A 15,366-nucleotide genomic window follows, 5' to 3' on the forward strand; every position below is an offset into this window, starting at 1 on the left:
ATCCAGTTTGAGATTTGTGTAAAAAAAAAAAAAACCCAACACACCATTTGCACACTTTACCATTTTCTTTGACAACCCGTATTAACCTCATAGCTCCATTACAACCCAGTCTTGTTCCTCTTGATGCTATAAATCATGTGATCTCAGGATTCGAGTTTGGAGTAGGGAATTCTGTTTAAATTCAGAAGTTATTTATCTATGGCATTATTCCAGTCATGAATCTATGTCAAATTCCCTATTCTTTCATGAAAATGCGTTCTTTGCATTTGGGATGACACCGAGTTTGAACTTGCCTTGCATTTACTCTTAAATCGGTGCACCCCCTTATGTGTACACCAGATGAATCATTTTTTTTTTATTGGAGGGAAATCTATAGTAAGGTTTGAAGTCGAAACTTCGAGGGAGTAAAGTAAAATGATGGTCATCCTAATTGTCGTTCCTAAGATTGTATGACATTTGACCGAAATCTGATTTAGAATATTCGACTATATGACAGATAGCTTGTTCTGTTCTATGTATTTCGGTTTCGGATTCGAAAATTTTATATTCATGCGATTATTGTGAATAAATTTGGCCAGTGTAAAGTCTAATTGCTATGGGGCTAACAATGTTTAAGTTGGGGGTGTGATTAGTGATCAATTTTGTAAAACTTTTGTTATAATTTCACCCTTATTTTGATCTTAAAATGGTTTAAATTAAATACTATTATGCATTTTGTAATTTTGTGCATGTTTAAAAATATTAATATAAAAATATATATATAAAATATAAAAAATAAATATAATATTATAATATTATAAATCCCAAGCCCAACACAAGGAAGGCCCAAGTCCAAAACAAGAAAGGCTCAGGCCCAAGCCCAACACAAGGAAGGCCTAAGCCCAAAAATATGAAAAGTCCAAGTCCCACAAATTGATGACATCATCGCTTATATCATGGGTTGGAATGACATCATCGCTTACATCACGGGTTAGAATGACATCATTGCTTACATCACGAGTTGGAATGACATCATCGCTTACATCATGGGTTGGAATGATGTCATCGCTTACATATATTTAAAAATACAAAGATAAATAAAATATATGTAAGCAATGACATCATTCCAATGACATCATTGCTTAAATAATGACATCATTCCAATGACATCATTGGAATACATATATTTTATTTATCTTTGTATTTTTAAATATATGTAAGCGATGACATCATTCTAACCCATGATGTAAGCGATGATGTCATTCCAACTCGTGATGTAAGCAATGATGTCATTTCAACCCGTGATGTAAGCGATGATGTCATTCCAACCCATGATGTAAGCGATGATGTCATCAATTTGTGGGACTTGGGCTTTTCATATTTTTGGGCTTGAGCCTTCCTTGTGTTGGGCTTGGGCCTGGGCTTTTCTTGTTTTGGGCTTGAGTCTTCCATGTGTTGGGCTTGGGATCCATAATATTATATTTATTTTTTATATTTTTATATTAATTAATATTTTTAAACATGCACAAAATGCATAATAATATTCAATTTAAACCATTTTAAGATCAAAATAAGGGTAAAATTATAACAAAATTTTTATAAAATTAATCAATAATCAATTAGTACTCTGCATGATCCCTTAACAGAAATGGAGACTATTACCCGAGTGAGTGTTTGAGCTTAATAAATGTTGATTTTGAGTGAAATAACACTTACTCTAAATGTGCTTTATTGTTTATCTCATCTTTTTTAATAGCTTCAAAACATCAATTTGCTTTGGACGTCTAGAATGATAGAAGATGAATTTGGTTGGTTTCAAACTTTGGATTAGGAGACTGAGTAACATTATTTTGTAGAAGCATGATAGGGGGATCAATTTATTATAACTTGAGCCTATTAACATTTTTCTTTCTTTATATTAATCTCCATTACTAGCCCACTTGGGTCATTTTTAAACACAATTTCTTTTCTTACTCTCATCTAAACCGTAACCACATGAAGTTTGTCCAAACCTAGTGTATTTTTAGGAATCAGTCTATATCAGTATTTTCATATATAAAAAAAAAGAAAGAAAAAAAGCGAAAAAAAAAAGAAAAAATGAGAAGTTCTCTTAGCTATTCATGTGATCTTAGGATTCGAATTTAGAGTAGGGAATTATGTTTAAATTCAGAAGTTATTTATCTAGGACATTATTTCAGTCATGAAGTTATGTTAATTTTCCTATTCTTTCATGAAAATACGTTTCTTGTATTTAGAATAACATCAAGTTTTGAACTTGTTCTGCATTTAATCTTATAACGGTGCACCCCCTTGTGTGTACACATGAGGAATCATTTTTATTGGAGGGAAAATTCATAGTAAGATTTAAAGTCAAAACTTCGAGGGAATAAGTCTATGTGTTGGTCATCTTGATTGCCATTCCTGAGATTGTATGACCCTTAACCAAAAAATCTGATTTAGAATGTTTGACTGTATGCCAAACTACTTATTCTATTTTATGCATTTCGGTTTCGAATTTGAAATTTTTCTATTCATACGATTATTGTGAATAAATCTTAGTAGGTGTATAGTCTGATTGCTAAGGGACTAGCAATGTTTAAGTTGGGGGGTATGATGAGGAGTTAATTTTTTTAAATCTTAATGAATTATATCCCTATTTTTATTTTATATTAATGTTTAAATTGAATAATTATACACATTATGTACTATTGTCAGGATGATATGAAAAAATTAGTATTTGTTGCGTAATTGAAGATGTTAAAGAGTCAATCGGATGACCAACGTTACTACTCAAATTCAAGTGCAATTTGGTCAACTATTAAATGGAGTCCAACACAAGGAAGACCCAAACATTTTAATCACAAGAAAAATCTAAATCCAACATAAAGAAGACCAAAAACTCAACTTATGAAAATTTATTTTTATTTTTTATTTTTAAATATATGTTTTATGAGTGCTTCTTTAGATGTCTTTTAGCTAAAATTTATTTAATTTTAGGTATGTCTTTTAGCTAATTTTCTTCCACTAGTTAGGTGAATGTTTTGTGAGTGCCCATTAGATATAATTATGTTTAGTTGTATAATTTTAAATTGTGTGGTTTGTATTGCATCTTGTGGGCTATAAATAGCTCACTTGGTTGTACTTGTATGAGACTATTATTCTTGAATCAAAGTGAGCTTTATAGCCTCATATAAGTGAGCTATTTATAGCCCACAAGATGCAATACAAGCCACACAATTTAAAATTATACAACTAGACATAATTATATCTAATGGGCACTCACAAAACATTCACTTAACTAGTGGAAGAAAATTAGCTAAAAGACACCTAAAGTTAAATAGATTTTAGCTAAAAGACACACCTAAAGAAGTACTCATAAAACATATATTTAAAAATAAAAATAGATTTTCACAACTTGGGTTTTTGGTCTTCTTTATGTTAGATTTGGGCTTTTTTTGTGATTAAAATGCTTGGACCTTCCTTGTGTTGGACTCCATTTAATAGTTAACCAAATTGCACTTGAATTTGAGTAGTAACGTTGGTCATCTAATTAATTCTTTAACATCTTCAATTACACAGCAAATGTCAATTTCTTCATATCATTCTGACAATAGTACATAATGTGTATAATTATTCAATTTAAACATTAATATAAGATAAAAATAGAGATATAATTCATTAAGATTTAAAAAAAATTAACTCCTCATCAGGGAATACAAAATATCAAGCCTTAAACTAATGAGAGAGATGTAAACACAAAATGATCAATTAACAACTGTTGATATAACACTCTATAGTTTGATTCTTAGTCATTGATGGAGTTTTAGATCAATAGCTATAAATTGTTGTTTTCTATCTCCTCTCGCTCTATAGTTTAGGGTTTTTTCTTGTCCACTAACCTGGCTAACTTTTCTTCACCCACCCCTTGCCTGAATGGGTGAGAACCTAAGATGAATGTCCATCTTTACTTCTTAATTGTTGATGGATCGTTAGATCAAGGACTATGAATCATTATTTGTTTTTTCCATTCACTAATTAGTTTAAGGTTTGATCTTAGTTGTTCCTTAGGCTAACTTTTCTTTGACCAATCCTTCCTTGAACCAATTAAGTTGTTTTACTTCAAGGAATAACTTAAGAAAAGATAACCTAGTAAGCTCATAAGACCGAGCTTGAATTTGATGAGGCAAATGAGATAACAAGAAATGATCAATTCATAACCGTTAATATACTCTATCAATGGGTGAGAATCAAGAATGAATGTTTATCTTGGGTTCTTAGCTATTGATGGACTATCAAATCAATGGAAATGAATAATTGTTTCTTGTCACCTCTCAAACATTAGTTTATCGCTTGTTCTTGTCTACTCTCTTGGTTAACTTCTCCTTGTTGAACCCATTCTTGAACTAATCAAGTTGTTTTAGTTTAGGGAAGTTAAATGATGAAAAATTAACCTAAGGAGCTAATAAAAAGAAGAATTAAACTAATGAGAGAGAGAGATAACAACAAATAATGTTTGATTCACAATAGTTGATATGATAGTCATCAATTGGTGAGAACCAAAGTAAGCATTCACCTTTGAATCTTACTCGTTGATGGGTAGTCAAATCAACAATTGTGAATCATTGCTTGTTATCGCCTCTAAATAATTAGTTTAAGACTTGTAATTGTTTGCTCACTAGGCTATCTTTTCTTTTACCAACTTAGTTGGGTCACTATTCATTATTTTAGTTTAGAGTTTAAAGGTTAGGATTAAGGGAAGGTTTGTGTCGAGAAAAGTTTGCCTAGGGAGCACTCAAGAAAAAGTCTTAAATTAGTAAGAGAGAAACAAACAAACAATGATTAGTTCAGAACTATTAATATGATATTCTATCAATGAGTGAGAATTAAAGATGAAAGATGAAATTTCATCTTTGATTGATAGCCATTGATGGAGTGTTATATCAATAGTTGTGAATCATTTTTTATAGTCTCCTCTCACTTGAAGTTTAAGGCTTGCTCTTGTCTGCTAACCAACCTAACTTTTCTTTGTCTACCCCGTGCCTCAACTAAAATAACTTGTTCAAGTTATAGTTATTTTCATTCAGGAAAGGGTTGGGCAAAGATAAATTAGCCTAAAAAGCACACATGATAGAGCCTTAAACTAATGAGAGAGCTAACAACAAAGAATAATTGATTCACAACCATTAATATGATTCTTCATAAATAGGTGAGAACCAAAGATGAACACTCATATTTCATTCTTAGCCATTGATGGATGGTTAGATCAACTATTGTTTGTTATACCCTCTTAGTCATTAGTTTAAAGCTTTTTCTTGTTTGCTCACTCGAAAAACTTTTCTGCATGCAACTTTTCCCCTGAACCAATGAAGTTATTTTTGCTCAATTAAGGGCTAGGCTAGTAAATCTAGGGATAGAAGGAGAAACATTAAACTAATGAGAGAAAGGAGGTAATAAGCAACAATATATTCACAATGATTGATGTGATTCTCTATCAACAAGTGAGAACCAAAGATAAACCCTCATCTTTGATTCTTAGTTGTTGATGGACCATCAAATCATTCTAAGCTTTGTTTGATGTTGTATCTCACTCATAAGCTTAAGTCTTATTCTTGTCTACTCACTAAGTTAATTTTTCTTCACTTAACCCTTCCCAAAAGCCCCCCCCAAAAAAAAGATTGAAGTTGTTGCGGTTTAGGATTTATGGTTTAGAGAAGGGTTAAGCAAAGAAAAGTTAGCCTGAGGAGCACTCAAGAAGAAGCTTTAAATAATGAGAAAAAGGAAATAAAAAAAAAATGACTTATTCATAATCATCAGTATGTTATTTCAATTGTCGATATTTTTAAAATCCCCCAATGGCTATGAACTGTTAATTGTTATTGTTAACATATTATTTGAACACTTGTTCTTGGTTACTCACTTGGATAACTTTCTTTTACCCAACCCTTCCCTAAACTAATGAAGTTTTTGTTCATGAAAGGGTGTCTACAACTTTTGAGAGAGATTCAACAAGAAGCAATGATCAAATTGCAACTATTGATGTAACATTCCATCAATGGGTGAGAACGTAAGTTGAATGTTCATGAAAGGGTGTCTACAAATCAATGTTTGTTGTTGCCTTTCACTCCTTAGTTTGTAGTTTGATCTTAGCTGTTACCTAAGCTAACTTTTCTTTAACTAACCCTTCCTTGAAATAATTAAGTTGTTTTTGGTTTAAGAAACAACTTCAAAAAGAAAAGGTAACCTAGTGAGCACATAAAAACGAAGCCATAAACTGATGAGAGAGTGGCAACAACAACTGATGATTGATTCACAACTGTTGATATGACACTCCAATAATGGGGGAGAACTAAAGATGAATGTTTATCTTCGATTCTCAACTAATGATGGCCATTAGATTAATGGTTGTGAATCATTGTTTGTTGTCACCTCTCACTCATTAATTTAAGGCTTATTCTTGTCTACTCATTAGGTTAACTTCTCCATGCCTAACCTTTCCCTGAACTAATCAAGTTGTTTTCATTCAAGGATGGGTTAGATAAAGAAACATTAGCCTAGGGAGCACACAAGAAGATGCATTAAACTATTGATCAGAGAGAGGCCACAACAAACAACTTTAATTTCCAACCATTGATATGACACTTCATCAATGGGTGAGAACCAGTGTTAAACGTTCATCTTTGATTCTCAATCATTAATGGACTATTTGGTTAATGGTTGTGAATTATTGTCTATTGTTGCCTCTAACTCATTAGTTTAAGACGTTGTTGTTCGCGGACTCGGTTAACTTTTTTTTACCCAACTCACTAGGCTAAATTTTCATTGTTTTGACTTATAGTTTAGGGTTGAGGGAAGATCTATGAGAAGCAAATTTTTCCTAGGGAGCACTCAAGAAGAAGCCCTAAACTCATGAGAGAGAGATATATAAACAAGCAATGATTGATTCATATCTGTTGGTATGCTGCTCCATCAATGGGTGAGAATCAAAGATGAAATTTCATCTTTGATTCTCAGTCAATGATGGAGTGTCATCTCAACAATTATGAATCATTGTTTATTGTCTTTTCTCACATAGTAGTTTAAGTCTTGTTCTTGTTTGTTGAACATACTAGTTTTTCTTCTCTCGTCCCTTGCATACAATAAATTAACTAATTCAAGTTATTTTAGTTTAGGTAAGCACAGGCAAGACAAGTTAGCCTAGGGAGCACACATGATGAAGCCTTAAACTATTATGAGAGAGAGAGAGAGAGAGAGCGCTAATAATAAGAAATGATCGATTCAGAATCATTAATATGATGCTCTGTTAATGGGGGATAACCAAAGATCAATGTTCATATTTTATTCTTAGCTATTGATGAGTCATCAGATCTGGGTTTGAATCATTGTTTGTTGTAGCCTCTCACTCATTAATTTAAAATTTGTTTTGTCTACCCACTAGCAAAACTATTCTTCATGAAACTCGTTCTTGAACCAATCAAGTTTTGTTTTTTCTTTCAGGTAAAGGTTAGGCAAGTAGAAGTTAGCCTAAATGTACAAGGAGAAGAGTTCACCAATGAGAGGAAGGCAACAACAAGCAACTATAGATTCGCAACCACTGATATAACTCTCCATTAATATGTGAGAACCAAGAATGAACCTTTATATTTGGTTCTTTATCATTGATGAACTGTTAGATCAATGGATGCATTGTTTGTTATTTTATCTCGCTCATTAGTTTAAGGTTAGTTCATGTGTGCTCACTAGGCTAACTTGTGTTTGACTAGCTAAAGAGCCTAACTTTCATTGTTTTGGGTTGAGTTTAGGGTGCATGGAAGGGTTGGGTAGAGGAATGTTAGCTTAGGGAACACTAAAGAAGAATCCTTAAACTAATGAGTTACAAATGACAAAGAGTAATATCTATTTCACAACTATTATTATGAAACTCCATCAACTGTGAGAACCAAAGATGAATGTTAATTTTTTATTCTTAGTAGTTGATGGATTGTTAGATCAATGGTTGTGAATTTTTGTTTGTTCTCGCCTCTAACTTATTAGTTTAAGGTTTGTTCTTGTATCTATATTAGGGTGACTTTTCTTTACTTAGTTCTTTGAGCTAACTTTTTGTTATTCTGGTTTTTAGTTTAGGGTTTAGGGTTCAGAAAAGATCTATGTGATGAAAAGTTAGCCTAAGGAGCACTTAAGAAGAAGACTTAAACTATGAGAGAGGGGATAACAAGAGGTAATGATCAATTTAACACCATTAATATGATGTTTCATCAATGAGTGAGAATCAAAGATGAAATTTGTTCTTTGATTCTTAGTCATTGATGGACATGTTAGATCAAAGAGTGCAAATCATTGTTTGTTGTAGCCTCACTCCTTAATTTTAAGTCTTCTTCTTGACTGGTCACCAGATTAACTTTTCTTTGCCTACTCTTGCCTAAACCAAAAATAAAAATAACTTAAACATGTTTTGGTTTTGTGAAGTTCTAAGCAAACAAATGTTGGCCTAGGGAGCACAAAAGAGAGATATAGAGAGAAGCACTAACAAGTAATGATTAATTCTCAACTATTGAAAATAAGTTCTATCTTTGGTTCTATACATTGATGAAACATTATATCAATTACCTCAAATCATTGTTTGTTATTGCCTCTTACTCATTAGTTTAAGGTTTGTTCTTGTTTGTTCACTAGGTTGATTTTCTTCGCTTAGTTGTTCCATAAACCAATTAAGATGTTTCGATTCAAGGAAGTGCTAGGTAAAGAAAAGTTACTCTACATAGCATATAAGAATAAGCATTATACTAATGAGAGAGATGCAACAACAAGCAACACTTGGTTTATAACCATTAATATGGCTCTTCGTAAACATATGAGAACAAAAAATGTAGGTTCATCATTGATTCTTAACTATTAACGAACTGCCAGATTAATGGTTGTGAATTGTTGGTTGTTATTCCCTCAGATTTTAGTATAAGGGTTATTCTTGTTTGCTTACTAGGCTAACTTCTCTTAACCCAACCCTTCCCGGAACCAATCACATTGTTTTAGTTCAAGGATGGGCTAAGCAAAGAATAGTTAGCCTAGGGTGCCTATAAGAAGAAGCTTTAAATTAATGACAGATGGATGGCCACGAGAAATGCTTGATTAACTGTGGTTAACATTATGCTCCATCAATGGGTGAGAGTTAGAGATTAATGTTTATCTTTTATTCTCAACCATTACTAAATTTGTTCTTGTCTACTCACTAGGCTAACTTAACCAACTAACTAGGCTAACTTTTTATTGTTCAAGTTTAGGGTTTGGAGTTTAGAGTTCTAGGAAGGGTTGGGAGAAGGAAAGTTAGCTCAGGGAGCACTTGAGAAAAAGCCTTAAAATAATGGGTTATAGGTGCCACCAAGCAATGCGTGATTCATGATTGTTGATATAATGCTTCATCAAGGGTGAGAACCATAGATGAAAGTTCAGCTTTGATTATCAGTGTTGATAGGGCATTAGATCGACAGCTATGGATCGTTGTCTCTTACTCATTAGTTTAAGGCTTGTAATTATCTACTCACTTGGCTAACTTTTCTTCAGTTAGACCTTTCTTGAACTAGAACATCTAAATAAGTTGTTTTGATTCAGGAAAAGGTTGGGTGAAGAAAAGTTAGCCAATGGAGCACATAAGAAGAAACCATAAACTAAAGAGAGTTAGGTGACAACCAATAATGTTCTATTCACAACAGTGGATATAACAGTACCAATGATACATGTATGATTCTTATTAGGTCAATGACTATGAATTGTTGTTTATTTTTGCCTCTCTCATTCACTTAAGCCTTCTTGTTGTTTGTTTACTAAGCTCATTTCTTCGCCCAACATTTCAGCTAAGGTAGGGATGAGAGAATAGATGTGAACCTGGTAGGCACAATTGAAGAAGCTCTGAACTAATGAGGGAGAGGTGATAACAAATAATGATTTATCTGTATCCATTGATATGATGTTCCATTAAAGACAAAGAATTAACATAGTTTCCATCTTTGATTCTCAACTATTAATGGATTGCCTGATTAATGATTGTAAATATTTATTTTTATTGCCTCTTTCTCATGAGTTTTAACACTTGGTATGGCTACTCACTAGGCTCACAATTCTTTAGCCAACCCACCCTTGAATGAAAAAACGTTCTTCAGTTACTTTGATTCAAAAGGGCTAGTCAAAGAAAAGTGAGCATAGTAAGCACATAAGAAGAAATCTAAGAGGCAACACAAGTAATGATTACTTTGCAGTTGTTGATTTGGAAATTAATCAACAACTTTCCTTTTGATTCTTAGCCATTAGCAGCACATTAAATCAACTATTGTGAAATGTTATTTGCTATCATCTCTCTATAGTTTAAGTCTTATTCTTCTCTACTTACTAGGCTCACTATTTTTTCCCAATCCTTCCCTAAATCAGAACACCTTGACTAATATGATTTAGTGAAAGGATAAGTGAAGAAAAGTGAACCTAGTTAGTAGACAAGAAGAAGGCTTAAACTAATGAGGGAGAGGTGATAACAAGTAATTGTTGAAATATTAGCCCAAATGAAAGTTTAAGAGGGAATGAATTAAGCTATATAGGTTTTTATCAAACTAAAATAACATCACTGAAAGTAATGCGTGTAAAGACATGAAAATTGAGAAAGATTACACTAGATTTATAGTGGTTCAGTAAACGATCTACATTCATTACTTTGACTCCTCGCTAAACTTGAGCCTGTGAAAAGCTATGTAAAAAGTTCTAACTAAGCCCACTAATATTAGTTTAGGAATTATATAATAATACTCTATTATATCGAGGGTCTAACTTAAGCATCATAATGTTTGTATGGGAAAGGAAATGCCCTGCACCCTTTGATTGATTTTTGTCTTGCAAAATTTAGATGGCCTGAAGATGAATTTCTTGACTATAAATTTTATTATCGTGTTCAAGCAGCAACACTATTTATCGGCTCTACATTGCTATTATATGATTTATAAATATACTTGTTTATGAATACGTTGATCAAGGAGTTTACTACTCTGCGTGTTTACAAATTTTATTATTGTTATTTTTACAAAATTACCATAAGTCCAATTATACTTCCTTAAGATTTTGTGACAATGTCATTAGCCCTTTCACTCATATACCCAACCCAAATCACCATAATGGAAAACCACACCAAGACTTAATTGAAGGGAAATTGAGGCTCACACTTGAATTTCTAACTTACCAACACTACTACCTACTGTTGGATTACTAACCCGTTATCATTTTGCTTAAATCTTATTTGATATGAGTTTTTAAACTGTTTTTTTTTTTTCCTTGGATTCTAATAAAATGGGCTAAGCATTTGGTCATTATTTTATACGCAACTTTGAAGTGAAAAACTCAAGTCCATTTTCTGGGCTTCTAGCATCACTTTAAAAGGAGTTTTTGGTTTTTAAAAAGGTCAAAAGTACTTTAATAAGCAACTTTTGATATTATTGCACCAAACACTTTGCAGACATTTCATAAGCAAATTTTATAAATATATAAAACGAAATTTAGTTATTCAAATAACTAAAAAAACACTTAGGTTGCATTCTTTTTACTTTTTAATTTTTAGTTTTGAGTTTTGAATTCATTTTTAATTTTTAGTTTTGAGTTTTGAATAATCAAATTTATTTTAGTAATCTATTTTTAGAAAATTAAAAACACGTTTCATTGGTCATTTTGAAAAACTATTTCTTCAAACAGAAAATTAGAAAACGCGTTCTTTATGAAATTTTAAAAATATTTTTTTAATGATATTTTATTCAATAAATTTGATTATTTAGTAAGTTAGAAATATTTAATGTTAATATATTATAAAAAAATATATATTTTTTAAAATTAACGAATTTTGTAATATTTTTTCACTATAATAATAAAATATAAATAAATAAATATATTTTGAGTTTAGAGTTTATTTGAATGAAAACACCTAAAATAATTTTTTATTGTTTTGAGTTTTTTTTATATATTTTTTTTTGTTTTTAAAAATATATTTTTAAAAATAATAAAGAGAATGTATTTTCATTATTTTATGAAATTAAAAATTAAAAATGACTTGAAAACAGCAAAGAGAACGCAGTCTTAATTATTCAAATAACTATAACTCAATACAGTTGTTTCATAAGTTAATGTTCTAGGTATCAATAAAACGAAACTTCAGTTTAGGGATACAACAAAACCCTCTCAAAGTTTGAATCTTTATACATTTTTTTTTTTTTTTACAAAACTTTCGCCAAACTTTTGTTGAGAATTGATTAGTAAATCCTCAGTCATTAATCAATGAAAGGGTAGCACCTCACTTTCATCTTATCAATTAAGGTAATGTTTATTAAAATGAATAAAATAAAATTATATTAAAATAAGGTTGAAATATTTTTCAAATTAAGATATAGAATGATCAAGATAAAATTGGGTAATATTTCAAAAATTTTATCAAACTGTTTGTTAATTTTTTTAGAATGCACTGGAGGATACATGTATAATTTTTTCTTTATCCATAAGAACCAAATTAAATTTATTCGAAAGGAAGAGAGATAAATTTATTTAAAAAACTCAGATAAGAAGTTACGTGACTTCTTTCCTAAGTGTTGCTCAATAAATTTAACAAACATAATGAAAAATAATTTTATTTAGAATATTTTTCATATCTTATTTTTTTCGATTTATATCTTGATTAACAAATATTATCTAAGTAGAATATTTAAAACTTCCTTCACTTTTTTTTTAAAAAAAATAATTAATTAAAACGTGTTTTATGTGTAATCCATGACATGAGACTATGCAAAGCACTCGAGCATTGGCTTCCCATAGGAATGAGCATATATATATATATATATATATCAATCTTTCGACCTTTTCTTTTAATTATTTTTTGCATAAAACAATAATTGCAAAATAAAATTGTAGCAGGCACAAAAATATTAAAAGAACGAGCGTACCCATGATGCAATCAGCACATATGTGTAACTGAGTTGGATAAATTTCATACGGCTTGAAATTGTTCTTGGCAGACAGAAAGAAAAGACGAGGGCTCCATGGTGGGCGCCAATTGATGATGTAGAGCCGATCACTTTCTTTTGTCTCGGACCAAGTACCTGCAAAAAGGGTAAGGACTTACTCCTTATGATCCCTCCGACGCTTAATTCAGTTCATAGGGTTATAAATTAGAGATAATAATAGAAAAATAGAAAAGTCCCTTAGGGGTCCGATCCCCATACCAGTAGAGGCTGTCATCTATTTATAAATGTCCCTTGGCCTTTCTCTTAGGAGATAAGATATCTTTCAAAAATAAAGGCTAATCCCCTTTCTATAGGGAGAAAAGATAACTTTCCCCAATATAAATAATTTTTGAAATATTAGAGATATTCTTGGTTGACTGAATCTTCCTCTCTATCTCTTTCCAGTTCAAAATGATAATAGAGATTATAAAGACACATGGAGCTCCTAGGACTTGACACGTGGCGATCGTATATTGGTCTTTACTAGCACACATAGCTCTAAGTTAATGCTAACCTCCGAGAGGTAGTACAGTAAAATTGCCCTCTATAAATATTCTCTCATCAGATACAAAGGTTAATTTGACTTAAAAATTAGGTTTAAATATATAATTAAAATAAAAAAATTAAATGATTGCAAAAAAAATAAAAATAAAAAAATAAAAATTTGACCTTCATAAGATGAGTGAGAGATCATGCCTGCATGCATGGGACCACAATCATGCTCGTAGACGCATTAAATACAACGTTTTTTCTTTGTTGTTTTCATCCAACACTAAGAAGAACGTTTAAATAATGGTAATTATCAAATGGACCTCCACTCTTAATTGTCGCGACTTGTGGAGCAGGACAGAGCATGCATGCATGGGACCATAGTCATACGCACAAAATGCAACGTTTTTTCTTTGTTGTCTTCATCCAACACTGACAAGGACGTTTAACTCATATGGTAATTGTGAAATGCACCTTCACTTTTATTTAGAATGATCGTCTTTGTGTGACTTTTGTCACTTATATCATAAATTTTGATAAAAGAGATAAATTTCAAGTGTGAGGATTTATTTCACTACGTAAGACGAAAATCAAACTCATAACCTATTGATACGAACCTTGACATATTGCTTATCTGACCCCTCGATCTATGCCTTGGGGGCAACCTCCACTCTTACTTGGCGCGACATGTGGAGTAGGTCGGTCCCTTATCATCCAGCTCCCTGTTAGAAATTGAATGAAATAAATAAATATCCCAACAACCATCATATTTTTGAATTTTATTGGATAGCTTCTCCAATAAAATAATGTTTCCTTTTGAAAATATATGTATGAGAACTCCTTTGGAAAAAAAAAAGTATAAGTTTGAGTTATTTGGAGAAAACTACTTAATTATTATGTGGAATATAGCGTAAAAGTTATTTATATTTTTTTGAATATATATATATATATATTATGAATTGATTTAAATAACAAAAACTAAAAATTATTCATTAAACAGCATTAACACATTGACATAGAAATGCTTGTCCATCTTGTAAGCTTTCATTTTTAATATATATTAGACTGACTTCCCGTGTTATGTAAATATAAATAAAATTAAGTACAAAATTATATGTCTCTAGGACATAGATCAAATAGTCAGATGAGCAATATGTCGATATCAATCTAGAGAAAGAGATAAATTAGATGAATAAAAAATTTAGATGATCTTAAAAGTATTTTCAAAATGATAAACAAAAGGGAGGAATTCATAATTACTTCAAAACACAAATGAACAAAATCGTTTTTACTCTTTTTATGGAAACAAAAAAACATTTCTAATCTCTCAAAAAAATAATTACACTTTATAACTACTTTTATGTAAGATATATAAAATACTCTTAATGAAATTTAAAATGAAAAGCCCATATTACCTATAATCTTATTTACCAAAATACCCTTGTCTTTTTAACATGCCTTTCCTTTCTCTCTTCCTTTCCACCATGCACTCCTCTCACTGCCTCCATTGTCGAAACCATCAGAGAAAGCTATTCCTCAACCATTCGTCCTACATTCAAGTTTTTTGCTTGTTGCGTCATTCAACCTTCTTCATCAATTGTTGTTAGGACCTCTATTGAAGCGACATTCATCAATTTTCTTTCTCTCCAACTAGCATTCTCAATCTCAATTTCAAGGTATGTTGTTGGTTGCTTTTCAAATATATTTTTGTTCACATTACTTAGTTTAAGCTGTGTAGAATAATTGTGGTTGTACTCTGAACTTATTAGGTAGATATCATACTAGATCTGAATTGATTTTGTGTGAAAATTGTAATTGCACTCATAATCGGGTTTAATTGGGCAATTAAACCCAGTCAACAATGACCGCGTTTAGGGTTTAGTTT

The 15,366-nt window shown here is 31.2% G+C and overlaps 1 long non-coding RNA gene across 5 annotated transcripts; it reads left to right on the forward strand.

Annotated features, from left to right (window-relative positions):
- Positions 1-1,146: 1,146 nt before the first annotated feature.
- Positions 1,147-11,218, forward strand: LOC127790764 (uncharacterized). 5 transcript variants are annotated; one of them, XR_008020820.1, is made up of 4 exons: positions 1,147-6,043; positions 7,474-7,593; positions 8,096-8,194; positions 9,825-11,218. It is a non-coding gene; the product is annotated as an uncharacterized LOC127790764 (long non-coding RNA). The 5 variants fall into 5 exon arrangements; XR_008020821.1 differs by having other exon boundaries at positions 9,583-11,213; XR_008020822.1 differs by lacking the exon at positions 8,096-8,194 and having other exon boundaries at positions 9,583-11,213.
- The last annotated feature ends 4,148 nt before the right edge of the window (positions 11,219-15,366 follow it).

The sequence above is a fragment of the Diospyros lotus genome, chromosome 14 (assembly GCF_014633365.1).
Source record: "Diospyros lotus cultivar Yz01 chromosome 14, ASM1463336v1, whole genome shotgun sequence".
NCBI classification, from domain to species: domain Eukaryota; kingdom Viridiplantae; phylum Streptophyta; class Magnoliopsida; order Ericales; family Ebenaceae; genus Diospyros; species Diospyros lotus.